Source organism: Lissotriton helveticus, chromosome 2_1 (genome assembly GCF_964261635.1).
Source record: "Lissotriton helveticus chromosome 2_1, aLisHel1.1, whole genome shotgun sequence".
NCBI classification, from domain to species: Eukaryota; Metazoa; Chordata; class Amphibia; order Caudata; family Salamandridae; genus Lissotriton; species Lissotriton helveticus.
This window is the reverse complement of record NC_136059.1, coordinates 1,271,757,343-1,271,785,173: the sequence shown is the minus strand read 5'-3', so window position 1 is coordinate 1,271,785,173 and position 27,831 is coordinate 1,271,757,343.

The following is a 27,831-nucleotide window of genomic DNA, read 5'->3' as shown; positions in this document are numbered from 1 at the left end:
TTCACTAAAACAGTGACTTGAAGGTATTCATCATATAACAGCGGGGAAAAAAAAACACAATCAAAATGATTGTGTTTAAAAAACCCATACAATATTAGAAATCAGAATTCAGAACTCCTTAAAGTTAACTTACTTTCCATGACGGCCAAGGATGTCCTATGAACAGCTTACACTCTGTTGTGCTGTTATTACTTTCAACCCGCCACTTTCTGAAAGAAAACCTCCATCGTTTTCAAAAACATGTTACATACAATAAATGACTTCTTGCTCTCTACCACAAGATTCCACAAGGCCAAATCTTGTCAGAGCCATGTATAACTCTTGGATTTCTTGTTAGCCAATCCCGTCTTTTCGCATTTCCACAACTTTCAGAATTAAAATGTTGAAGATCATTTACACAATCCTGGACTAGTAATATCTTCCCCTTCTTCCTCAATCATGTTCTACATTTCCTATCACACTGATACTCCTTACTATGAAGCAGACTTACACTACCTTTATGACTAGTACAATTATTTAATTCTCTACATCACTTTTAATCACAAAGCAATGTAAAACAGTAGACAGCATTGCAGACTTACATTCCCTCTACTCCATGTTTTGATTGGCTGCTTCAATTAGCTTATAAAAAGAAACAGTTTTTCTGAACTCATTCAAAGTGCACGTATTTCTCCATAAAGTCCAGTGTTATGGTAAGAAGTTATGTCTCTGTACTACACTTATCCTCCAGGCCAAATCGTGTAGGAGCCATGAGAACTTCTTGAAATTCCTCAGAGCACATCCCGAGATTCTTTCCCTAAAATTTTGGTTTTAAAAACACCAGGTAAGAGTTTTTAAGGTCAAACGGCAATTTTTTTTTGAAAATTAAAACAGAATCATTGCAGAATGACCAGCCATTTCTACACTTTAAATAAGCTGTATAATGTCCTGATGTTATTGAAGGACCATCATGATATATAATTGCTACAGTTACAAAAGTCCTTCCTGATATTGACAACTGTGAAGCCACAAAATTTTTAATTAAAGTTGTCAATTTTGTTCCATCAGGCCTACATCGTTGGAACATTAAAATGACATACTGGCCATATGTTCGTATAAATAATGTGGACATCATTTCAGATTTACATTGGCTACACTCCATGTTGTGATCAGCTGCTTTTACTAGCTTATTAAAAGAGACTGATTTACTGTCTGGCAAAGTTAAATATATAAATCTTTCTGAGTCTACACTAGTAGTACTTGATACCCTACAGTTCTCGCAGTCATGCTGCCATTGATAAGAAAGCCCAAACAGGTGATCTACATCTACACCTTCATCATGCAATACATCAAGCATGTACATTAAAAACTCCTGACAATCTTGCTGACTATTTTGAGAGAATTGTGTTTGGCCTGAACATCTGTCTAACAGATTTCGAATTTCAGACACACTTTCTATGTTTGTTCTATCAGTGCTACATTTCTCTAACACAGAATTTAACAAACTGCAAAATCTTTGATCAGAATTGACCACAATCTCTTCTTTTACATTTTCTAGAGAAAACAAAACATTAACTACTACATTAGCATAGCAGTTGACACCAGAACTGTTTTCAAATTGAAAACCAACAACATCTTCAACAGAATCCTTTTTGTTTCTGCTTGTAATTTCAGGTTCATCGACTTTTCGTCTTTTTGCTACAACCTCCCCAGTATTGGTCACATTTCTTCGTTTCCGGCCTACCACACGTTTCTCAAACAAAGGATACTGAGGCAAATGTGGCGCATACTCTCTTCTCAACCTATTGTATTCCTTAACACAATCTAGATCCGCACAAATGTTTGTGACATCACACTCAATCAAGTACAATCCCGATAAAGTCCTAACTCGTGACAATGCCACATATGCCATACCCTCCTTGAACACAGAACTGCCAATATTCACCAATGCACAGTCTACACTTAAACCTTGCGATTTATGAATTGTCACCGCATATGCCAAGCAAACAGGAAACTGCTTACGACGAACATATAAGTCTTTTACAAGCAAAAATCTAGCAGAACAACGAGCAATTAGCTGTACTTCCTCAATGCCATCAAATTTAATTTTTAAAAATTCAATTCCATCTCTATTTCTGTATTTCACAAAATCAACAACATTACCCATTGATCCATTTACCAGACCTCTTTCAACATGTAAATTCCTTCTTAAAATTATACGGCAGTTCAAGCACACATTCAGAGTCTTTTCAAAACCCGCAGTTTTAGATATACTCTTCTCTAATGAATCCAATTTTGTTTTCAGATTCTCAGACAAAATAATTGTTGATCCCATATGCTCTACTCTGTCAATAGCTTCCAATTTCACAATCTCTTGCTTTTCTAAATGCAACATTTTGTTGTTGAATTTGGCACATTCTGCAAGAGTTGGCATCAAACATATTCCAGATTTTTTCTCAGTAACTTTCTGAAAAATATTCTCAGGCACAACATCTTCGTCTGGATATAAATTTGTCAGTAATCGTGCATGTAAAGCTTCTTTCCCATGCTCGGTCACTTTTCCAATTCTAACATCTTGTAGAATAGTCTTGTAAACTTCATCCTTTGCCTGACGCATATTTTCATGCAGTTCAGCATAATTGAAGTTTAACCATATATTGACGTTGCCAATACTCCCTAAGCACTTCCTGGTATCTTCATGCGTGAGCATTTTGAACACAGGTTGCCCTTTCACTGGTGTCAGCTGCAGAAGATCTCCGAAAACAATGATGTGTTTGCCACCAAATAACACATCATACTCTGTTTTGAGAACTTCTTGCATTCTCAAATGCACAAAGGCAAGCATGACATTGGAAACCATGCTTACTTCGTCAATGATAAGAAGTTTCATTTTCCTCAAGACTCTTGAAACTTCAAAACAAGCATCTCCAGATAGCTTGTGATATTCTAATTTGTTGTCATGCTCCACTGGCAGCATCAGTAAACGATGTAAAGTAATCCCTTTAATGTTATGTGCTGCCAGTCCAGTTGGAGCGGTGACAACACAAGACAGCGATGACTCTGTCCTTTCCTGCAAATAACATGAAATTGCTTTAATAAGGAAACTTTTTCCAGTTCCCGCTTCTCCACTCACGTACAGTCGGACAGGCTTCAACGACGTACATGAGCACTCTTTCTTGTCATGACTTAATCCATGATCAATTTGCATGGTAAGTTCGTCATATATTTTCCTCTGCTCAACGTTGAGTTGTCTTTCCAACTCTTCTAAGTTAACCGCATCCTCCTGAGCATGTGCCATGGCTCTTTCCACTTCATTCATAGCAGTGGCAGCTTCATTTTCGATAAGAGGTCCTCCTAGTGGATCCTGACTCAATGAAGCAGAACTCTGACTGTCCTGAGAACTGTCTCTGGCAATCTCGGCTGCAATCGTTGCTTCCTGCTCAATTTCCACATTCAACATTTCTACATATTTGGGAAAAGCAGGACATTCTATGGTCTCCTTGGCAGCATTGAATGAGTCTTCGTAACAAAGGAAATCTCCAAGCAGTTCCTCTTCTGCACGCCAAGGCTTAAAAAGTTGCAAAAGTGCTAAATAGAAAAACTCCTTTTTTTCAGGAGATTCGCCACTCAATTTTCGATGGTTTATCAAGTGGCATTTTCTTTGCTTGACCAGACATCCCTCACTTCCTATTACAGCATACACTCCTTTCTCAGTATCTTCTTTGATGTTCCTCTTGAATATGTAATTTTGCAGAACCTCATACAGACAAACATTCTCGAGGTGACTGCTTCGATTTGGATAATATGTATCCAACATGTTGCTCTTCAAAATGTCGGTACTGTTTGGCTCCTTTTCCGCCAAATACTCAATTTCCCGCACAGGTTTCAGAACTCGATTACGCGTTGCAGCAAGACCAACACTCGCCCAAACGATACTCCTGGACTTGGCATAGAGACTTGCTGAAGACAACCGGTCAGAACATTCGTAAGCTCCGATTTCTCGATGCGACAACATCTTCAGACTGAAACTGTACAACTTCTTGCTGAGGCTCTTTTCATGGGAAATGTCCTCCCACATATCCTTCAATTCTGTCTTCTCTTTTTTGGTGATGTAAGATGTCACATACCGAGCCACAGCCATACAGTTATCAGCCACAAACTGTATATCCATGTTAGCATTCCACATGGACAAAATCACCGGGTTGTAGTCGTTAATGTACTTAGACTCTTCGTTCCTCTTCAAATTGTATGTGTTTTTAGGTGATTTTTTCATCACATTATGTCGCAGCGAAGACATGAAACTGTTCACTCTTCCTTTAGAAATCACCGGTCGTGGAAAGCCGAAACGACATTTGGTGTAGAACTTGTCTTTGTTCCGGAATTTACGACGACAGTACTTTCCACATCGATGGCTTTGGAAACGTATAACTTTTTCTCGTAGGCTTTTTTTCTCCTTTGCGTTTGGAACAGCACACGTAGAATACTGTTCTATGAAACTCATCACTGAGTCTTCTGCATCCGTTCCAAATTTAGGTGCATCCTTGATCCACAGCAACATATGTATATGAGGAGCACCTCTTGCTTGGTACTCCTTCCTCCAGAAGAAATCCAACACCTCTCCAAGAGGTGGATTCTTCTTATTCATGATGAAAGACATCATACCTTCAAATCTATGATTGAAGTACCTACATACATTGACTGGATCCAAAGAGCACAGTTCTCCGGGTGTCTTGAATTCGATGTTTTCTACGTTAGCATTTGCCTCTCGTAGAAATTCAAGTAAGTCTTCCCAGCCATACTCAGCACAGCTCAAAGTGAGGAACCATGTGGGAGTTCCTAAGTTCCTTAGCATACATTTTAAATCACCATGACGACGGTACCAGTACTCATTAGTACCACGCTGACACGCCATGAGATTAATCAGGTGAGAATCCAAAATACTGTCTTGGACATTGACTTTATCCATAAAGTCACTTGCCGAGATGTTTTGCATGTGTATACCACTTTTCAAGATGTGGTTCACTGCATATGACAGTCCAGACAGATCGCTTTCAAACAGGAGATGAAACAAATAAGGAATGCATTGTCGAAACCTAGGATCTCCTGCATACAATCGCAAAGTCCGGTATTCAGAAGCAGGAATTTGATGAGGTCGCTCATCATATCTTCCTCCCAGACCTGTTGGAAAAAGCTGTGGGAAACACCGAGCTTCCAAACTTTCCTCCCAAACACTAATGGGACTCCCTTTCGCTTGTTTCATTTGAAACAACTCAATAGCATTCCCCATGACTTCCTTGGAATGCAAAGGATGAACACTATAATGTTCATATATTTCTTCACTAGTACAGGGTTCTACTTTCTCAATTTGACCAGCACACAAATCGTTATCCTCTTCCTCACTTACTTCCTCTTCTGCAACATATACATTTTTATAGTACTTATTATATTTTTTCAAATACAATGTTGCCCTTTTGACTTTCCTAACATCTACTAAATCTTGCCATATTTTCTTATTCTTTGTCGGAACCCCATTAACTAAGATAACAAGAGGTTCCTCTTCCACTTTTTCTACTCCAATTGTGTTAATGTTTTTCTTCAAATCTAGAGGCAAATAAACAACTCTTCCCTTTAATCCTCTCTGTAAATCTGATGGAGGCAATTTCCCTGTCTTTGGCTCCATTCTTACAATAGCCTGAAAGGGATGGATACTTTGAATCAAAATAGATTCATAAGTATTTAAATCCTTCAATTCAGAAGGAATCTCAACCAATTCCAGATTATTATGAACTGCTCTAGCAGGCATCTGGTTTTGATTTAATTTGTTACAACAATAAGTACACACACGTTGATCCAATCCCAAATCAAAACAATTTTCTACCATCAAGTATGTTGTAAAATCCTTCCATTCACTATTATTTTCCCTTTCACTTTTTCCATATAAATCCACTAACTTAGTCTGATTCTTATAATAAGTGCGTCGACAACACACACAAGTGAAATTTGGCCTCTCACTTGATTTCACCTCAAACGTCGCAATTTCCCTCTGGAAATTATCTGTACTGGAAACCTGTACACTATCTTCCACATTACTCTCTTCTTCTTGGTCAATTTCAACATTCTCCTCTTTACTTCCAAAGTAACAAAACTCAATTTCTTCACATATATTCTTCACATCTATTTCAGAACCATGCAAAAGAGCAGCGCATAATTGTTTAAGCATAATTGCTGGACTCTTAGCATAATACAACATTCTAACTAATTTCCTCACTTTATTATGATGCACTGCTAGCATCCTGAAATGATGAAAAACACTCTGGCATACTCTCCTGGAAAGACAAGCCAGTGAATGACCATGCAAACCTATCACTTCTCTCACTCTGCAAGGATCTAATTCTTGCAACAACTTCATTTTCTGCTTCAAACTGTTCTTACTAAATGACTGTATAAAATCACAAAGCAAATTGATGGAATCCTGTCGTACACTGCAAATACTACTACACTTCCAGGTGTACACAGGACCCTTAGGACGTCTCCCTAAAACCTCATTACCTAACACCTCTTCTATCTCTGTTGTCACAAGTTTTTCTTTTTCAACTGGACAACCATCTTTCACTTCATAAGCTCGACCACTGGTGTCAACTGCATGCACCAAATCATTATCCTGGAAATAACTCTCCTCATTAAAAATGCCTCAGAGCTTGAACTATGCATCCATTCTCCAGAAAAAACTTCACAAAAATTACTACGATTAACTATTCTCTTCCATCTACTATTTCTTTTGAAATCATAAATTACCTTGTTTAGCTTCCGAATTCTATTGATTGTCAAAATAAATAACTTACGTTTAATTTCAAATGCCTGATCAATAACTTTCTCAACAATTTTTTTTCTCTTATAAAAAACCACTTTCTGCTGACCTTTCTTAATATTTTTTAACAAATTCCCAATTATCCTGTTGCGGAACATTCGTTTACGAATATCCCTAAACTCTTGTTTCCTTCTACTTTCATGCATAGAGTTATCTCTTACTCTAGCAGTAACATTTCTCATTGGCCTTTCCTTACCATTTGAATTCTGTCTCCTTTTCTGGACTGAAACATTTTCTGTAGTAATATTTTTTTTACTACACATATTTCTTATGACTGTTTTTCGACTCTTACCCGGTGCTTTCTTGGTGACTTGACAAATCTTTTTGTTAGAGGACTGCTGCATTCTTCCATGGTCCTGCTGTCTTTGACGTTTTGCAGCCTTTCTTACTCTTTCTTTGCTAGGCATCCTAAAATCTTGAAATAATCTGCAGTTGAATCTGTGGTAAAATATAATAAAAAATATTATTAACCACTATTACCCAACAGTAAATTAATAACAGTCATCAAAAACTTAACACACTACTTAAGTATATAATATACTGAAGCCTATCTCCAATTTTTCACTGAACAGGACTCATCTCTTCTTAACCTTGGATAAACCTCACCTACTCTGTGTCCCCTGCACATAATTAAATGTAAAGGGGCAGATTTATATTAACTAGCACATCCCCAGGGATGCACCAGTTAACGTGCACCGCTGCTCTGCCACCCACGGTGTGCCGCATTTACAATCAGATAGGACAAAGCTACATCAAAACCCTGCGCCTGCTTGAAGCAGGCATAGATCTTGACGCAGGTAGGCTGAAAGCTAAAGCAACAACTAAGTATCGTGTGCAGAAGTTACAAAAAAGGAAAAATGGCGTTTAAACCAGTAATGAGCCCATGCTAACGTAACACAGTGTAAAAATATCCAGGATCTACATCAGTTTGGGGTTCACGAACCTGGCAGGTACAAGGCACTGAGGCTTTCCACCGTGCATGTCTCATCCCAAATCATATGTTGTTTGTGAATGAAACAATTTCCCAGACCAAATGCTTTGGATTGGCTACTTCTAAAAAATTAAACACCCCTACTATCCCGGAGTTAGAGGAATATGATAGTTGGAGTAATTTTACTCGTTGTCCATTAAAGATTTACAGGCCCTACTCCGTAATTCTTCCTTTAACATTTCCAGTATAAATCCAAAAGGTTCACTGCTTTGGCAACGTGCCTTATCCACGGTTTAATAACGCTGCCTTTTGCTTTATATAAGTTTTCAAATTGTATGAAATATATACCAATAGGTCGTTATTAACCTTTAGGTAGTGGTTTTCTTCATGAGGTCTGGTCGCTTCCATACACATACAGATTTTCAAAGATGATCAAGACCTTTATCTGAATGGAGAGGAATGCACTGAGACGCCAGATCATTCACTAATGTGTAGGCACAGACAGTTACACGGTTCATGCAACAAACACCGACCAAATATGGCTTGCGTGTTGCAAGGCACGCCAGTTCCTGCTATCATCCCCACGTTCAAGTTCTTGGAAAATGGTAGTTATTTGATGCTCAATAATGAAGATTGTTCTGGGTTAATTAAAAGTATTCATTTTATCGTAACAGTAAATTAAAGGGTTATTTGCTGCAGAAATGTTCTATTTCCTCCCACACATGAACATAGGGAGTTTTCAATCTGGCCACAAATACCAACCTTGGGAGCACATTTCAACAGCATGGCAAGAATAAGAGCTCTTTTGTCTCAGAGAGAGGTGGCCTTGAGTTCGGCCCGTGAAACTTTCGTGCTTCACATAGCGAACACCCGTACAGAGGTGCAGACCCTTTTAAATACAGATTCGACTTTGCATTTCAGCAAGATTACCCATTCATTTCCATGCAGCAGGAGGCCCATAGGAATGAAGGTGCAATTTGCGATTAGCAATTACCTCATCGCAAATTACGAATTTTTCCGACGGTGCAGGGGTATCTCAAGAACACCCTGCTGCACCCCTGAAAAAAAAATTTGGGGTCATATGGCGCACATAAATTTTGAAAACATTCCTTTACCTCAAAAACGATTTTCAACTCATAATTTGAAAACACTGCACATGGGGAAATGACTTAAAATGTCCTTAAGACACATAAAAGCATTTTTTGATTGCCTTTGCAGCATGTTTCAGTCACCTTTAACATGCCTATGTAACGGAAACATTCAAAATCTGAATTTGCCATGCACAGGTGGGAGCATATTTACAAGCAATTTGCTCCACAGACAAACTTCTTACATTGAAATGGGAAAAATAACATCAGAGACTCTCAATTACCTTATAAAGAAGCAGACACCATTATGTCCTTCTCATCAATATTAAAACCATTGCTTTTTCTCAAAAACGATTTACAAGTCATAATTTGAAAACACTCCACAGCTCCTATGCACATAAAAGCCCTGTCAGTACTAATACTTCACATTTTCTCCAATTACAATTTCTCAAAGAAACAAAATCTATTTGTGAAACACTTGAGACAAAGCAACATTTGAAAAACACAACTTTCTTCATAATTTTCTCCTTAAAGCACACTATTTTCTATCTAAATTAAAGAAATATTTTCTCACCTTAGCAAATACTTTGAGTTTCAAAACAGTCTCAGAAACACACCAATTTGTCTTCAGCAGAGCAAAAGGTATGCACTCCAGAGTCTGCAGCTATCAAAAGCACAGAAATGCTGTAATTCCTCACACAGATCTCTCATGTCACCCAATCAAAACTCTTCCCTCACTTTTTTTCAAAGCAAAACCCTTCCCCCCTCTGCCCCCTCTCTGCTTTTTCTGCATAGCAACCACCTCTTGCAAGACCTCTCACACAACAATGTTGCAATTGAACTCTGAACTCTCAGTGCACCTGCATATCCAAAGCATTCTTTCATTTAATGATTTTTTCTTCGCCACTCAAAATACATCTTTCAACGAACTCATCCATGCACACTAACTTTCTGTTTTCAGCAATCAAAATCCACCAATCACTCTTACTGCTTCATTAACACAGAAACTCCTCAGTTTTTTTCATTTTACACTCTCATTTTTTCAACTGCCATTTCATTGCCACACTTCATCTGACTGCAGGAGAACCTTCTCTCGCCATGTTTTCTGTCTGGATTGTTGGACATAGCTACATCTATTGGGCTCAAAGGTACGCTGAAAACAGGAATTTACCTAACCTCAATTTACAAGATGTGGAAATTAAGTGGTTTGGCCACAGAGGATTAAAATGTCACCAATTGATACCATTGGTGAAAACCTTTATGCATTTGCCAAAACCTGACCTGTTAATTGTGCACTGTGGAGGTAATGATTTGGGCACTTTGACTGGGGTAGGTCTGGAAATGCTTTTAAAGGACACCTTTGAGCAATTGATGGCACTTTTTCCTCAGACTGCCTTGGTATATTCAAATATATGCCAAAGACAGAAATGGAGGTGGTCGAACCAATTTTGTCCACAAATTGAGAAATCGAGGAAGCATGTAAACAAATCTGTTTCAGCTTACATGAGAGACCATGGAATGGGCTCCCTGTACAACAATAACTTGCGTTACTACATGCAAGATATCTACAGAGCAGATGGAGTTCACTTCTCAGATGAGGGCAACAGAGTTTTCACTCTGAATTTAAGACTGTGCATTGGTACCTACTTATAAGTACCTAAATGTACCATAAACCCAAAAGCTCTTCTCAGAGCTACCCTACATCTGATCACTCACAATTATTATTTTACTCTAACTTTTTTCACTAATTTTCAAGAAAGTACGCTCCCTAGACCGCTTCCCGGTTCGCGAACCGGGCGCACTCCACGCAAAAAAACAAAAAAACGGTATATTTTTTTTTTGCCCTGCGAGACCCTTTCAAAGCCTCCACATCAAACCTAGGGGGTCAGGGAGGATCTACTATGCCCCCTTATGGTCATTTGCCCCTTCGCTTTGGCCTCCTCTTGTCTCTCGATCCTACCGAGAGACAAGATGGCGGCCACTACGGACTGTTTGGAATGTTTACAGACGCCGAAAAACCAATCAGCTTCGCAAACCTCCGTAACGCGAAAAGTACGAGAAGCGGAGCGCTGTTACAGATATATATCTTTTTTTGAACGTTAATTTCTCAAAATCCACTAGAGCACATATATTGAGACCTAGCAAAGGCACATCGGGCTACCAGTCCCTACAATTTTGCCAAGTTTCGTGCAAATCCATTCAGCCGTTCGATTATTATTATTATTTTTTTTGCCCCGCGGTGCCCTTTTAAAACCTCCACATCAAACGTAGGGGGTCACCGACGATCTACTATTCCCCCTTATGGTCATTTGCCCCTTCGCTTTGGCCTCCTCTTGTCTCTTGATCCTACCGAGAGACAAGATGGCGGCCGCTACGGACTGTTTGGAATGTTTACAGACGCCGGAGAGCCAATCAGCTTCGCTTCGCAAACCTCCGTAACGCGAAAAGTACGCGAAGCGGTGCGCTGTTACAGATATATATCTTTTTTTGAACGTTAATTTCTCAAAATCCACTGGAGCACATATATTGAGATCTAGCAAAGGCACATCGGGCTACCAGTCCCTACAATTTTGCCAACTTTCGTGCAAATCCATTCAGCTGTTCGATTATTATTATTTTTATTTTTTTTTGCCCCGCGGGGCCCTTTTAAAACCTCCACATCAAACCTAGGGGGTGAGCGACAATGTACTATGCCCCCTTATGGTCATTTGCCCCTTCGCTTCGGCCTCCTCTTGTCTCTCGATCCTACCGAGAGACAAGATGGCGGCCGCTACGGACTGTTTGGAATGTTGACAGACGCCGGAGAACCAATCAGCTTCGCTTCACAAAGCTCCGTTGCGCGAAAAGTCCGCGAACCAGAGCGCTGCCCGGTCCGCTGTTACAGATATATATATTTTTTTAAACGTTAATTTCTCAAAATCCACTGGAGCACATATATTGAGACCTACAAAAGGCACATCGGGCTACCAGTCCCTACAATTTTGCCAAGTTTCGTGCAAATCCATTCAGCCGTTCGGGCTAAAAGTGAGGCCAACCGCCCTATGGAAAACTCAATGTTAAAAACACGTTTTGGGACCCCCCTTTTTTCTCGGCCCCCCCTTGACGAACCCCCCCAAAATTTTCAGGGGCTGCTCAGAAACAAAATGTGCCATTTTCCTGAAAATTTCAGCCAATTCCGTCCACAAACGCCAAACTTATTAGACATAGAATTTTCAAAAAACCCATAGAGAAAAAATCCTAACTATATATACCTACTGGCGACCGCCAGTAGGTAATATATATATTACCTACTGGCGGTCGCCAGTAGGTATATATAGTTAGGATTTTTTCCCTATGGGATTTTTGAAAATTCTATGTCTAATAACTTTGGCGTTTGTGGACGGAATTGGCTGAAATTTTCTGGAAAATGGAACATTTTGTTTCTGAGCAGCCACTGGAAATTTGGGGGGAGTTGGTCCAGGGGGGGCCGAGAAAAAAGGGGGGTCCCAAAACGTGTTTTTAACATTGAGTTTTCCATAGGGCGGTTAGCCTCACTTTTAGCCCGAACGGCTGAATGGATTTGCACGAAACTTGGCAAAATATTAGGGACTGATAGCCCGATGTGCCTTTTGTAGGTCTCAATATATGTGCTCCAGTGGATTTTGAGAAATTAACGTTTAAAAAAAGATATATATCTGTAAGCGCGCTCTGGGCAGCGCTCCGGTCCGCGGACCTTAAGCGTACCGGAACTTCGCGTAGCTAAGCTGATTGGCTCTCCGGTGTCTGTCAACATTCTAAACAGTCCGGAGCGGCCGCCATCTTGTCTCTCGGTAGGATTGAGAGACAAGAGGAGGCCAAAACAAAGGGGGAAATAACTATAAGGGGGCATAGTAGATCCTCCCTGACCCCCTAGGTTTGATGTGGAGGCTTTAAAGGGGCCCCGCGAAGCAAAAAAAAATAATTTTTTTTTGTTTTTTTTCGTGGTTAGCGCCCGGTACGCGAACCGGGAAGCGTTCTGGGGAGCGTATCACAATGAAAAATGAATGATAGACTTTTCAAATGCTGTATGTTAATTGATTGTTGGTTTTGTTGATTATTTTTTTTTTTTAAAGTTTTTTTTATTGTGTTTCATAATTTAATAAACTTTCTAACATTTCATTGTCAGAAATTTCATAATCATGGAATATAGATTGTAGTCTCTGAGGTTGTAAAATGTCCTCATTTGCAAGGAGGTTATCTACTGCTTGTACACATTGCAGTAGTTCTTGGTCCCAAGATTCATCCATAAATTCAATCTCATTTGGATCAATGATTTCTGTGTTGGACTCTGGAAGGACAATTTCAAATGAAATGTTTTGTTCACTTTCCATTTTTCCTGAAATTTGCATAAAAAAAATATATATTAGTAGAGGTAGGGCACTGTTGGGATTAATTTTAGATAGGCAGTTTTTAACAGAGAATTTATCTTTGGGCAGTGTATAGTATCAGAGTGGAAGTAGGAATATAAAAAAGTGTATCTAAATTTATAAGTACTACAGAGGGATAGTATATAACTAACAGAAAAAGTTTGCCATATTAACTTAAAGTGCTCAATATACTTCAGTTTTAAAAATAACAACTTACCTTTAAAAAGAAGTTGAAGTTATTAATGAAAATTCTAATAGAAATGTACACCAGGAAGTAGTAGTCAAAATGGCTGTGTTTCCTTCTCTTCCTTTATATATATTCGGGTACATAACCAATCAAATGTCAGGTAAAAAAAGTAGAAAATGAAAGTAACATTTTAATTGGTTGTCAATTCCAACACTTCAGATGTGTTTTGTGAAGTAATTTACCTCACGGTATTTAGTGAGTTCTATAGGCTAAACGGCTAAATGGAATTCCAATCAAATTTGTGAAAATGGTAGGGATTGGTATGTAGTATGAGCTAATCTATATTTGGTGAAATTGTCTCCAGTGGCTTTTCTGTGAACTACTTTCCCACCTTTTTTGATGGTGCGCTTCCCAGGAAGCGACCCGGTACGCGAACCGGTGAGCGCCCTGGTACGCGAACCTTAAGCGTAACGGGAGTCCACCATTTTGTGTTTCGGTCGAATTATGATACAAGATGGAGGGCAAATAATGTTCAGAATAGGTAGAAGGGGGCACGGTAGACTTATCTTGACCCCCTAGGTTTTGTGAGGGTGGCTGAGGAGGCCCATATGTGCGAAAAAAAACATTTTTTTTTTAAATTTCGCGAGGTTAGCTCCCGGTACGCGTACCGGGTAGCGCCCCAGGGAGCGTACTTTGTTGAAAATTAGTAAAAAAAGTTAGAGTAAAATAATAATTGTGAGTGATTAGATGTAGGGTAGCTCTGAGAAGAGCTTTTGGGTTTATGGTACATTTTGGTACTTATAAGTAGGTACCAATGCACATTTTTAAATTCAGAGTGAAAACTCTGTTGCCCTCATCTGAGAAGTGAACTCCATCTCCTCTGTAGATATCTTGCATGTAGTAACGCAAGTTATTGTTGTACAGGGAGCCCATTCCATGGTCTCTCATGTAAGCTGAAACAGATTTGTTTACATGCTTCCTCGACTTCTCAATTTGTGGACAAAATTGGTTTGACCACCTCCATTTCTGTCTTTGGCATATATTTGAATATACCAAGGCAGTCTGAGGAAAAAGTGCCATCAATTGCTCAAAGGTGTCCTTTAAAAGCATTTCCAGACCTACACCAGTCAAAGTGCCCAAGTCATTACCTCCACAGTGCACAATTAACAGGTCAGGTTTGGGCAAATGCATAAAGGTTTTCACCAATGGTATCAATTGGTGACATTTTAATCCTCTGTGGCCAAACCACTTAATTTCCACATCTTGTAAATTGAGGTTAGGTAAATTCCTGCTTTCAACGTACCTTTGAGCCCAGTGAATATAACTATGACCAACAATCCAGACAGAAAACATGGTGAGAGAAGGTTCTCCTGCAGTCAGATGAAGTGTGGCAATGAAATGGCAGTTGAAAAAATGTGAGTTTGAAATGAAAAAAACTGTGGAGTTTCTGTGTTCATGAAGTAGTAACAGTGATTGGTGGATTTTGATTGATGAAAACAGAAAGTTAGGGTGTAGAGATGTGTTCTTTGAAAGATGTATTTTGAGTGGTCAATAAAAAATCATTAAATGAAAGAAAGCACTGGATATGCAGGTGCACTGAGAGTTCAGAGTTCAATTGCAACATTGTTGTGTGAATTTGCAAACACCAGAGTTTCTCCAAGAGGTGGTTGCTATGGAAAATAGGCAGAAAGGGCAGAGGGGGAAGGGTTTTCATTTGAAAAAAAGTGAGGGAAGAGTTTTGATTGGGTGACATGAGAAATATGTGTGAAGAATTACACCATTTCTGTGCTTTTGATAGCTGCAGACTCTGGAGTGCATACCTTTTGCTCTGCTGAAGACAAATTGGTGTGTTTCTGAGACTGTTTTCAAACTCAAAGTATTTGCTAAGGTGAGAAAATATTTCTTTCCTTTAGATAGAGAATAGTGTGCTTTAAGGAGAAAATTATGATTTATGTGGCGCAAATTGCTTGTAAATATGCTCTCACATGTGCATGGAAAATTTAGATTTTGAATGTTTTTGTTATATAGCCATGTTAAAAGTGACGCAACCATGCTGGAAAGCCAATCAAAAAATGATTTCATGTGTTTTAATGACATTTTAAGTCATTTTCTGATGTGCAGTGTTTAGAAATTATGATTTGAAAATCGTTTTTGTGGAAAAGGAATTGTTTTTAAATTCATGACAAGGATATAATGGTGTATGGTTATTTATAAGGCAATTGACTGTCCTTGATGTTATTTTTCTCATTTTAGTGTAAGACCTTTCTCTGTGGCGCAAATTGCTTGTAAATATGCTCTTACATGTGCATGAAAATTTTAATTATCAATGTTTGTGTTACATAGCCATGATAAAAGTGAACCAACCATGCAGGAAAGCCAAAAAAAAAACGCTTTCATGTGTTTCAATGACATTTTAAGTCATTTTCTCATGTGCAGTTTTTTGAAATTATGATCTGAAAATCGTTTTTGGGAAAAAGGAATTGTTTTTAAATTCATGAGAAGGACATAATGGTGTATGGTTCTTTATAAGGCAATTGACTGTCCCTGATGTTATTTTTCCCATTTTAATGTCAGACCTTTCTTTGTGGCGCAAATTGCTTGTAAATATGCTCCCACCTGTACATTGAAAATTTTGATTTTGAATGTTTATGTTACATAGCCATGTTAAAAGTGACCCTACCATGCAGGAAAGCCAATCAAAAAACGCTTTTATGTGTCTTAAGGACAATTTAAGTAATTTTCCCATGTGTAGTGTTTTGAAGTTATGATTTGAAAATCGTTTTTGAGGTAAAGGAATGTTGTTAAAATTTATGTTCGCCATATGCCCCCAAATTTCTTTTTCAGGGTTGCAGCAGGGTGTTCTTGAGACACCCCTGCACTTTTGGAATAAATTCCTAATTTGTGATGAGCAAATTGTTAATCGCAAATTGCACCTTCATTTATATGAGCCTCCTAGCCCATGGAAATGAATGGGTAATTTGCAATTAGCAATTTTGTCAAACAAATTTGGAATGGTAAAGAATCGCTATTTATTCCTTAAAATTCGCTTTTTTGGAAATGCAAAATAGTTATATGATACATATGGCGGTTGATGTCAAACAAGATAAGAAGCTTATGGATACATTTATGATGACTGGTGCAATGAAGTAGAAATCACTTACTTCATTGGTAGGCCTTTACAATAAATTATCTCCTCTGTATTCTTCATCAAGCATAACTTTAATCTGCAATCCTGAGTAGGCCTCACCTTAAACAAACCTCTGGATAGGCCACATCTTATTGTCATCCTGATTTAATCATTTATAATGCTAGGGACAGATTTATGATATGTGTATACCTCTTTTGTGCCACTTAGAAAACATTGTCCATGGGGAAATGACTTAAAATGTCATTAAGACACATGAATGTTTTTTTTTAAAACGTTTGCAATTTTTTTGGGTCACTTTCAACATGGCTATGTGTCTGAAACAGTCAAAATCTAAATTTGCAATGCACTGGTGGGAGCATATTTACAAGGAATGTGCTTCATGGGGAAAGGTCTTATAATGTAATATGGGAAAAATGACATTAGAGATACTGAAATGCCTTATAGAGAAGCATACACCATTATGTCCTTGTCATAAATTTGCAAACCATTACTTTTCCCCAAAAACGATTTTCAAATTATATTTAGAAAACAGTGCACATGTGGAAATTACTTAAAATGTCAATAATTCAAAATTTGTGATTCCTTAAATGCAATGTATCAAAAAAAAATATGTAAAAAATGATATTAAGGATTTGGAAACTACCACCAACTTCTAGTTTGTGGTAATTTGCGAATTCTTTTCAAAAAGCATTTTTTTTTTTTAAAAAAAAAAGGTCCCATATGACGCCCATACATGCCATTAGGGCATGTAGATGTAACATGTGCTCCCAAATTTCTTTTTCAGGGGTGCAGCAGGGTGTTCTTGAGATACCCCTGCACGCTTGAAAAAAATCCTATTTTGTGATGAGCTAATTGCTAATCACAACTTGCAACATTAATTCCTATGAGCCTCCTAGCCTATGGAAATGAATGGGTAATTTGCAATTAGCAATTTGCTCATTGCAAATTAGGAATAGTAAAGAATCGCTATTTATTCCTTAAAATTTGCTATTTATAATATGTAAAATATTTTGATGATACATATGGCAGTTCATCTGTAACAAGATAAGAAGCTTAGGGATAGATTTATGATGAGTGGCGCATCCCCAGGGATGTGACAGTCATCCTGCGCCACTGTTCCGCCACCCATGGTGTGCTGCATTTACAATGCGGCGCAGCATGGGGCAAAAAAGGCACAGATGCGTGACGCATCTGTGCTGTAAAGGTGGCACATTGCTGGAGTTGTATCGTAAGTGCGATGCAGCTCCAGCAAGGATCAGGGGTGCCCCATCTATACAATGCTGCGTCAAGACCTATGCCAGCTTCAAGCAGGCGCAGGGTTTTGAAGCAGCTTTCTCCTATCTGATTGTAAATGCGGCACACCATGGGTGGTAAAGCAGTGGTGCACATTAACTGGTGCATGCCTGGGGATGTGCCATTTAATATAAATCTGCACTTTAACATTTGAGTATGTGCAGGGGACACAGAGTCGTTGAGGCTTATCCAAGGTTAAGAACAGATGAGTCCTGTTCAGTGAAAAATTAGACATAGGCTTCACCTGCTCAGCATCGCTGGACATGGCTAAATAATAGCTGCAAAATGTTACTCTTGTTAAATAATTTTACTATTATAATCTGTGAGATTTGTCTCTTACTCTGCAACATCTCATTGTTGTTGTCTTTCTTTAAAGATAAAGACAACCTCAACATGAGCGACAATCTGCAATCAGTTGATTTTGACCTCATCATTGAACTTGTAATTGAAACATCAGTGGATGTTGATCCATTGGATGATTTAAATCCTGAGGATGAAGAAGAGCGTGATGAGGATGCAGATTTGTCCGAATTATATGATATAGGATGGGAAGCTGACCTGCTTGAGCCTTTGGAATTATAAACATTTATTTTTAAAATTTATAATCAATAAAAAGTAAAAAGGTAAACCGTTTAATTTAAAAATAAAGACACCTTCAAAAACAGGTTATGTGTAGTGTCTTCAATAAAATATTAAAATATGCTCATAAAATTAGATCAGATTCACATATAAAATAGCATAGGTAACATAAATATAAATCTCATTTCTTTTCTGCTATTTCTGTATTGTAAATTTGCAAGGACTAAAAAATCTTCTATTTAAAATGTCAAGTAGTGTGTTATGTTTTTGATCACTATTACTGATTTACTGTTTGATAATAATGTTTAATAACATTTTTATTATATTTTTCCTCAGATTCAACTATGCCTACAAAAATAAGAGAGATGAAGGCTGCAAAACGTCAAAGACAGCAGGAGAAAAAAAAAATGCAGCAGTCCTCTAACAAAAAGATTTCTCAAGCGATGAAGAAAGCACCGGGTAAGAGCTCTAAATATTTCATAAGAAATATTTATAATAAAAAAAATATTAGTACAGAAAATGTTTCAATCCATAACAACACAAGTAAATCAAATGGAAAGAAAAGGACAAATGAAAATGTTACTGCTAGAGCAAGAGATAAATCTGTGCATGATAGTAGAAGGAAACAACAGTTTACGGAGATTCGTAAACGAATGTTCCGTAACAGGATAATTGGCAATTTGTTAAAAAATATTAAGAAAGGTCAACAGAAATTAGTTTTTTATAGGAGAAAAAAAAAAGTTGAGAAAGTTATTGATCAGGCTTTTGAAATTAAACGTAAGTTATTTATTTTGATAATCAATAGAATTAGGAAGCTAAACAAGGCAATTTTTGATTTCAAAAGAAATAGTAGATGGAAGAGAATAGTTAATCGTAGTAATTTTTGTGAAGTTTTTTCTGGAGAATGGATACATAGTTCAAGCTGTGAGGCATTTTTTAATGAAGAGAGTTATTTCCAGGATAATGATTTGGTGCATGCAGTTGACATCAGTGGTCGTGCTTATGAAGTGAAAGATGGTTGTCCAGTTGAAAAAGAAAAACTTGTGACAACAGAGGCAGAAGAGTTGTTAGGTAATGAGGTTTTAGGAAGACGTGGTAAGGGTCCTGTGTACACCTGGAAGTGTAGTAGTATTTGCAGTGTGCGACAGGATTCCATCAATTTGCTTTGTGATTTTGTACGGTCATTTAACAAGAAAAGTTTGAAGCAGAAAATAAGGTTGTTGCAAGAATTAGATCCTTGCAGAGTGAGAGAAGTGACAGGTTTGCATGGTCATTCACTGGCTTGTCTTTCCAGGAGAGTATGCCAGAGTGTTTTTCATCATTTCAGGATGCTAGCAGTGCATCATAACAAAGTGAGGAAGTTAGTTAGACTGTTGTATTATGCTAAGAGTCCAGCAATTATGCTGAAACAATTATGCGCTGCTCTTTTGCATGGTTCTGAAATAGATGTGAAGAATATATGTGAAGAAATTGAGTTTTGTTACTTTGGAAGTAAAGAGGAGAATGTTGAAATTGAGCAAGAAGTAGAGGGTCATTTGGAAGATAGTGTACAGGTTTCCAGTACAGATAATTTCCAGAGGGAAATTGCGACGTTTGACATGAAATCAAGTGAGAGGCCTAATTTCACTTGTGTGTGTTGTAGACGCACTTATTATAAGAATCAGACTAAGTTAGTGGATTTATATGCAAAAAGTGAAAGGGAAAATAATAGTGAATGGAAGGATTTTGCAACATACTTGATGGTAGAAAATTGTTTTGATTTGGGATTGGATCAACGTGTGTGTACTTATTGTTGTAACAAATTAAAACAAAACCAGATGCCTGCTAGAGCAGTTCATAATAATCTGGAATTGGTTGAGATTCCTTCTGAATTGAAGGATTTAAATACTTATGAATCTATTTTGATTCAAAGTATCCATCCCTTTCAGGCTATTGTAAGAATGGAGCCAAAGACAGGGAAATTGCCTCCATCAGATTTACAGAGAGGATTAAAGGGAAGAGTTGTTTATTTGCCTCTAGATTTGAAGAAAAACATTAACACAATTGGAGTAGAAAAAGTGGAAGAGGAACCTCTGGTTATCTTAGTTAATGGGGTTCCGACAAAGAATAAGAAAATATGGCAAGATTTAGTAGATGTTAGGAAAGTTAAAAAGGCAACATTGTATTTGAAAAAAAATAATAAATACTATAAGAATGTATATGTTGCAGAAGAGGAAGTAAGTGAGGAAGAGGATAGCGATTTGTGTGCTGGTCAAATTGAGAAAGTAGAACCCTCTACTAGTGAGGAAATATATGAACATTATAGTGTTCATCCTTTGCATTCAAAGGAAGTCATGGGGAATGCTATTGAGTTGTTTCAAATGAAACAAGCCAAAGGGAGTCCCATTAGTGTTTGGGAGGAAAGTTTGGAAGCTCGGTGTTTCCCACAGCTTTTTCCAACAGGTCAGGGAGGAAGATATGATGAGCGACCTCATCAAATTCCTGCTTCTGAATACCGGACTTTGCGATTGTATGCAGGAGATGCTAGGTTTCGACAATGCATTCCTTATTTGTTTCATCTCCTGTTTGAAAGCGATCTGTCTGGACTGTCATATGCAGTGAACCACATCTTGAAAAGTGGTATACACATGCAAAACATCTCGGCAAGTGATTTTATGGATAAAGTGAATGTCCAAGATAGTATTTTGGAATCTCACCTGATTAATCTCATGGCGTGTCAGCGTGGTACTAATGAGTACTGGTACCGTCGTCATGGTGATTTAAAATGTATGCTGAGGAACTTAGGTACTCCCACATGGTTCCTCACTCTGAGTTGTGCCGAGTATGGCTGGGAAGACTTACTTCAATTTCTACGAGAGGCAAATGCTAACGTAGAAAACATCGAATTCAAGACACCCGGAGAACTGTGCTCTTTGGATCCAGTCAATGTATGTAGGTACTTCAATCATAGATTTGAAGCTATGATGTCTTTCATCATGAATAAGAAGAATCCACCTCTTGGAGAGGTGTTGGATTTCTTCTGGAGAAAGGAGTACCAAGCAAGAGGAGCTCCTCATATACATATGTTGCTGTGGATCAAGGATGCACCTAAATTTGGAACGGATCCAGAAGACTCAGTGATGAGTTTCATCCAACAGTATTCTACGTGTGCTGTTCCAAACGCAAAGGAGAAGAAAAGCCTAAGAGAAAAAGTTCTGCGTTTCCAAAGCCATCGATGTGGAAAGTACTGCCGTCGTAAATTCCGAAACAAAGACAAGTTCTACACCAAATGTCGTTTCGGCTTCCCACGACCGGTGATTTCTAAAGGACATAATGTGATGAAGAAATCACCTAAAAACACTTACAATTTGAAGAGGAACGAAGAGTCCAAGTATATCAACGACTACAACCCGGTGATTTTGTCCATGTGGAATGCTAACATGGATATACAGTTTGTGGCTGATAACTGTATGGCTGTGGCTCGGTATGTGACGTCGTATATCACCAAAAAAGAGAAGACAGAATTGAAGGATATGTGGGAGGACATTTCCCATGAAAAGAGCCTCAGCAAGAAGTTGTACAGTTTCAGTCTGAAGATGTTGTCGCATCGAGAAATCGGAGCGTACGAATGTTCTGACCGGTTGTCTTCAGCAAGTCTCTATGCCAAGTCCAGGAGTATCGTTTGGGCGAGTCTTGGTCTTGCTGCAACGCGTAATCGAGTTCTCAAACCTGTGCGGGAAATTGAGTATTTGGCGGAAAAGGAGCCAAACAGTACCGACATTTTGAAGACAAACATGTTGGATACATATTATCCAAATCGAAGCAGTCACCTAGAGAATGTTTGTCTGTATGAGGTTCTGCAAAATTACATGTTCAAGAGGAACATCAAAGAAGATACTGAGAAAGGAGTGTATGCTGTAATAGGAAGTGAGGGATGTCTGGTCAAGCAAAGAAAATGCCACTTGATAAACCATCGAAAATTGAGTGGCGAATCTCCTGAAAAAAAGGAGTTTTTCTATTTAGCACTTTTGCAACTTTTCAAGCCTTGGCGTGCAGAAGAGGAACTGCTTGGAGATTTCCTCTGTTACGAAGACTCTTTCAATGCCGCCAAGGAGACCATAGAATGTCCTGCTTTTCCCAAATATGTAGAAATGTTGAATGCGGAAATTGAGCAGGAAGCAACGATTGCAGCCGAGATTGCCAGAGACAGTTCTCAGGACAGTCAGAGTTCTGCTTCATTGAGTCAGGATCCACTAGGAGGACCTCTTATTGAAAATGAAGCTGCCACTGCTATGAATGAGGTGGAAAAAGCCATGGCACATGCTCAAGAGGATGCGGTTAACTTAGAAGAGTTGGAAAGGCAACTCAACGTTGAGCAGAGGAAAATATATGACGAAGTTACCATGCAAATTGATCATGGATTAAGTCATGATAAGAAAGAATGCTCATGTACGTCGTTGAAGCCTGTCCGACTGTACGTGAGTGGAGAAGCGGGAACTGGAAAAAGTTTCCTCATTAAAGCAATTTCATGCTATTTGCAGGAAAGGACAGAGTCATCACTGTCTTGTGTTGTCACTGCTCCAACTGGACTGGCAGCACATAATATTAAAGGGATTACTTTACATCGTTTACTGATGCTGCCAGTGGAGCATGACAACAAATTAGAATATCACAAGCTATCTGGAGATGCTTGTTTTGAAGTTTCAAGAATCTTGAGGAAAATGAAACTTCTTATCATTGACGAAGTAAGCATGGTTTCCAATGTCATGCTTGCCTTTGTGCATTTGAGGATGCAAGAAGTTCTCAAAACAGAGTATGATGTGTTATTCGGTGGCAAACACATCATTGTTTTTGGAGATCTTCTGCAGCTGACACCAGTGAAAGGGCAACCTGTGTTCAAAATGCTCACGCATGAAGATACCAGGAAGTGCCTAGGCAGCATTGGCAACGTCAATATATGGTTAAACTTCAATTATGCTGAACTGCATGAAAATATGCGTCAGGCAAAGGATGAAGTTTACAAGACTATTCTACAAGATGTTAGAATTGGAAAAGTGACCGAGCATGGGAAAGAAGCTTTACATGCACGATTACTGTCAAATTTATATCCAGAACAAGATGTTGTGCCTGAGAATATTTTTCAGAAAATTACTGATAAGAAATCTGGAATATGTTTGATGCCAACTCTTGCAGAATGTGCAAAATTTAACAACAAAATGTTGCATTTAGAAAAGCAAGAGATTGTGAAAGTGGAAGCTATTGATAGAGTAGAGCATATGGGATCAACAATTATTTTGTCTGAGAATCTGAAAACAAAATTGGATTCATTAGAGAAGAGTATATCTAAAACTGCAGGTTTTGAAAAGACTCTGAATGTGTGCTTGAACTGCCGTATAATTTTAAGAAGGAATTTACATGTTGAAAGAGGTCTGGTAAATGGATCAATGGGTAATGTTGTTGATTTTGTGAAATACAGAAATAGAGATGGAATTGAATTTTTAAAAATTAAATTTGATGGCATTGAGGAAGTACAGCTAATTGCTCGTTGTTCTGCTAGATTTTTGCTTGTAAAAGACTTATATGTTCGCCGTAAGCAGTTCCCTGTTTGCTTGGCATATGCGGTGACAATTCATAAATCGCAAGGTTTAAGTGTAGACACTGCATTGGTGAATATTGGCAGTTCTGTGTTCAAGGAGGGTATGGCATATGTGGCATTGTCACGAGTTAGAACTTTATCGGGATTGTACTTGATTGACTGTGATGTCAGAAACATTTGTGCAGATCTAGATTGTGTTAAGGAATACAATAGGTTAAGAAGAGAGTATGCGCCACATTTGCCTCAGTTTCCTTTGTTTGAGAAACGTCTGGTAGGCCGGAAACGAAGAAATGAGAACAATACTGGGCAGGTTGTAGCAAAAAGAAAAAAAGTGAATGAACCTAAAATTACAAGCAGAAACAAAGAGGATTCTGTTGAAGATGTTGTTGGTTTTCAGTTTGAAAACAGTTCTGGTGTCAACTGCTATGCTAATGTAGTAATGAATGTTTTGTTTTCTCTAAAAAATGTAAAAGAAGAGATTGTGGTCAATTCTGATCAAAGATTTTGCAGTTTGTTAAATTCTGTGTTAGAGAAATGTACCACTGATAGAAGAAACATAGAAAGTGTGTCTGAAATTAGAAATCTGTTAGATAGATGTTCAGGCCAAACACAATTCTCTCAAAATATTCAGCAAGATTGTCAGGAGTTTTTAATGTATATGCTTCATGTATTACATGCTGAAGGTGTAGATGTAGATCAGCTGTTTGGGCTTTCTTATCAATGGCAGCATGACTGCGAGAACTGTATGGTATCAAGTACTACTAGTGTAGACTCAGAAAGATTTGTATATTTAACTTTGCCAGACAGTAAATCAGTCTCCTTTAATAAGCTAGTAAAAGCTGCTAATCACAACATGGAGTGTAGCCAATGTAAATCTGAAATGATGTCCACATTATTTATACGAACATATGGCCAGTACATCATTTTAATGTTCCAACGATGTAGGCCTGATGGAACAAAATTGACAACTTTAATAAAAAATTTTGTAGCTTCGCAGTTGTCAATATCAGAAAGGACTTTTGTAACTACAGCAATTATATATCATGACGGCCCTTCAATATCATCAGGACATTACACAGCTTATTTAAAGTCTAGAAATGGCTGGTCATTCTGTAATGATTCTGTTGTAATTTTCAAAAAAAAATTGCCGTATGACCTTAAAAACTCTTACCTGGTGTTTTTAAAACCAAAATTTTAGGAAAATAATCTCGGGATATGATCTGTGGAATTTCAAGAAGTTCTAATGGCTCCTACACAATTTGGCCTTGAGGATAAGTGTAGTTCAGAGACATAACTTCTAATCATAGGATTGGACATCATGGACATGTATGTGCAGTTTAAATGAATTCAGAAAAACTGTTTCTTTTCATAAGCTAATTAAAGCAGCCAATCAAAACATGGAGTAGAGGGAATGTAAGTCTGCAATGCTGTCTACTGTTTTACATTACTTTGTGATTAAAAGTGATGTAGAGAATTAAATAATTGTAGTACTCATAGAGGTAGTGTAAGTCTGCTTCATATTAAGCAGTATCAGTGTCATACGAAATGTAGAACATGACTGAGCAAGAAGGGGAAGATATTACTATTCCAGGATTGTGAAAATGATCTTCAACATTTTAATTCTGAAAGTTGCGGGAATGCCAAATGATGGGATTGGTTAACAAGAAATCCAAGAGTTATACATGGCTCTGACAAAATTTGGCCTTGTGGAATCTTGTGGTAGAGAGCAAGAAGTCATTTATTGTATGTAACATGTTTTTAAAAACGATGGAGATTTTCTTTCAGAAACTGGTGGGCTGAAAGTAATAACAGCACAAAAGAGTATAAGCTATTCATAGGACATCCTTGGACGTCATGGAAAGTAAGTTAACTTTAAGGAGTTCTGATTTTTGATTTCTGATCTTGTATGGGTTTTTTAAACACAATCATTTTGATTGTGTTTTTTTTTCCCCGCTGTTACATGATGAATACCTTCAAGTCACTGTTTTTAGTGAATTTTGATACATTCTGAGAACAGCAAAAATAAACCATTTAACATGTATAATTAATTCTGTAATGTTTCCATTTATGATGTATATGTAGAACTGTGTAGAAGGCATGGAGAAGGTGAGGCTTCTGTAAGTGTCAAAGTTGTTGCATGCAGTGCTGCACTTCTGCGTATTCTTTGATATGCTAGACTACATCTGCACAATGAGATACCTAAGCAAAGGAAACAGAAGTGATGTGATTGTGAAATGAGCAAAATAAATTGCATGTATTTCAATTACATCACCTGTGTTTCCTATCATTACGAATCACATTGTGCAGATCAAGTTTAGGTCTGTCCAGGGAAACATAGGAGGTTTGGACTTTGTTGAAGATTGCAGTGGACATGACTCACTTCATTGGTAGACCTTCACATGTATTATGTCTTCTATTCTCTTCAACAACTTGAAATTTCATCTGCAACCCTGAGTAGGCCTCACCTGAAACAAAACTCTGGATAGTAGACATCTTATTGGCATCCTGAAGCAATTATTTTAAATTTTAGTGTCTTGCGACACTTTTCTGAGAGAACAGCAATGCAAAAGATGCACTATGTTTTAAGATAGGCCTCACTTCATCTGCATCAAGATAGTGTTACTTTAAAATGTATATCTTTAGGACTGTGTAGCTTCTGTAAGTGTCAAAGTTATTGAAAAACTGTTTGTCCTTCAATCTTTGCCCTTGTCTTTTGTAATTTTTCAATACATGTTTTTATATTTTTCAAATGTTTGTTCTCTCTTTCACAGATTGAAAGTATAAAAATAAAAAGTGAGGAATTTAACGACAATTATAAGGTAAGTATTTTGTACTCTTTTCGTTACATTTCTATCACATTGAACTACTATTAGTTCCACTGCTTCATTTCTTTAATCCTCAGTTTCCTGCCTTTGCTACTTCCCTCATTCCTTTCTCTATTACCTACTTACTCAACTCCTTCCATTTTTTTTCTCAGTCCCTCTCTTTTCATAGTTCCTCACTCTTGTTCACTCACTCCGTCTCTATTACTCTTAGTGTCTTTGACTGATCACTGTATCACTATTTGTTCATAATGCTTTCTCTGTGTAGTTGAAGCACACTAAGGGGCATATTATGAATGCAGCCAATAAAATTATTGCTCTTTTTATTGGCAGAAAACTGGTGCAAAAGCGGCTTTAGCGGCAGTTTTCTGCCGCAAAAGCAGCTTTAGCGACACATTTCTGCCTATAAAAGCTGCAAAACTTTTATTGCCTATGTTGATAATATGCCCCTATGTTATTTACATTAGGGCTATATTGTCCAGTATAACAATCAAAATTGCTCTCCAAAGACACCAGGCAAAGCAGACGCTCCCTCAAACAGATCACCAAGCGCAATTTACCCTACTTACAATCTAGCCTGTTCTCTGTCGAGACTTTAGCAATCTTTAGAGCACAAGATAAGATTTTTTTACATGGAAGAGCCATACGTATTGCAATTCTACTTAAGAAACAAGCATTGGCATAGACAATAGGTCTCGCCTTTGGGACCTTATACGTGTTTAGCCATGCAACAGTTGATGTTGCTGCACCAAGGATATTATGCTGCATAACTAAAGACTTAGAAGGTCCAAAAGTCGATACCTATTGGCTATGCCAATGCTTGTTTTTCTTTCACTTCGTTATCTATTTTGTTTTTCACAATTATACCATCTTCTGTCTGTTTTTTGGTAAATAGATCTATTAAATAGTATCTCTTCTTTACTACCTATAGCTGTCTTTCTTGAAACATCACTCTCTGTTTACTTTCCTTATACTT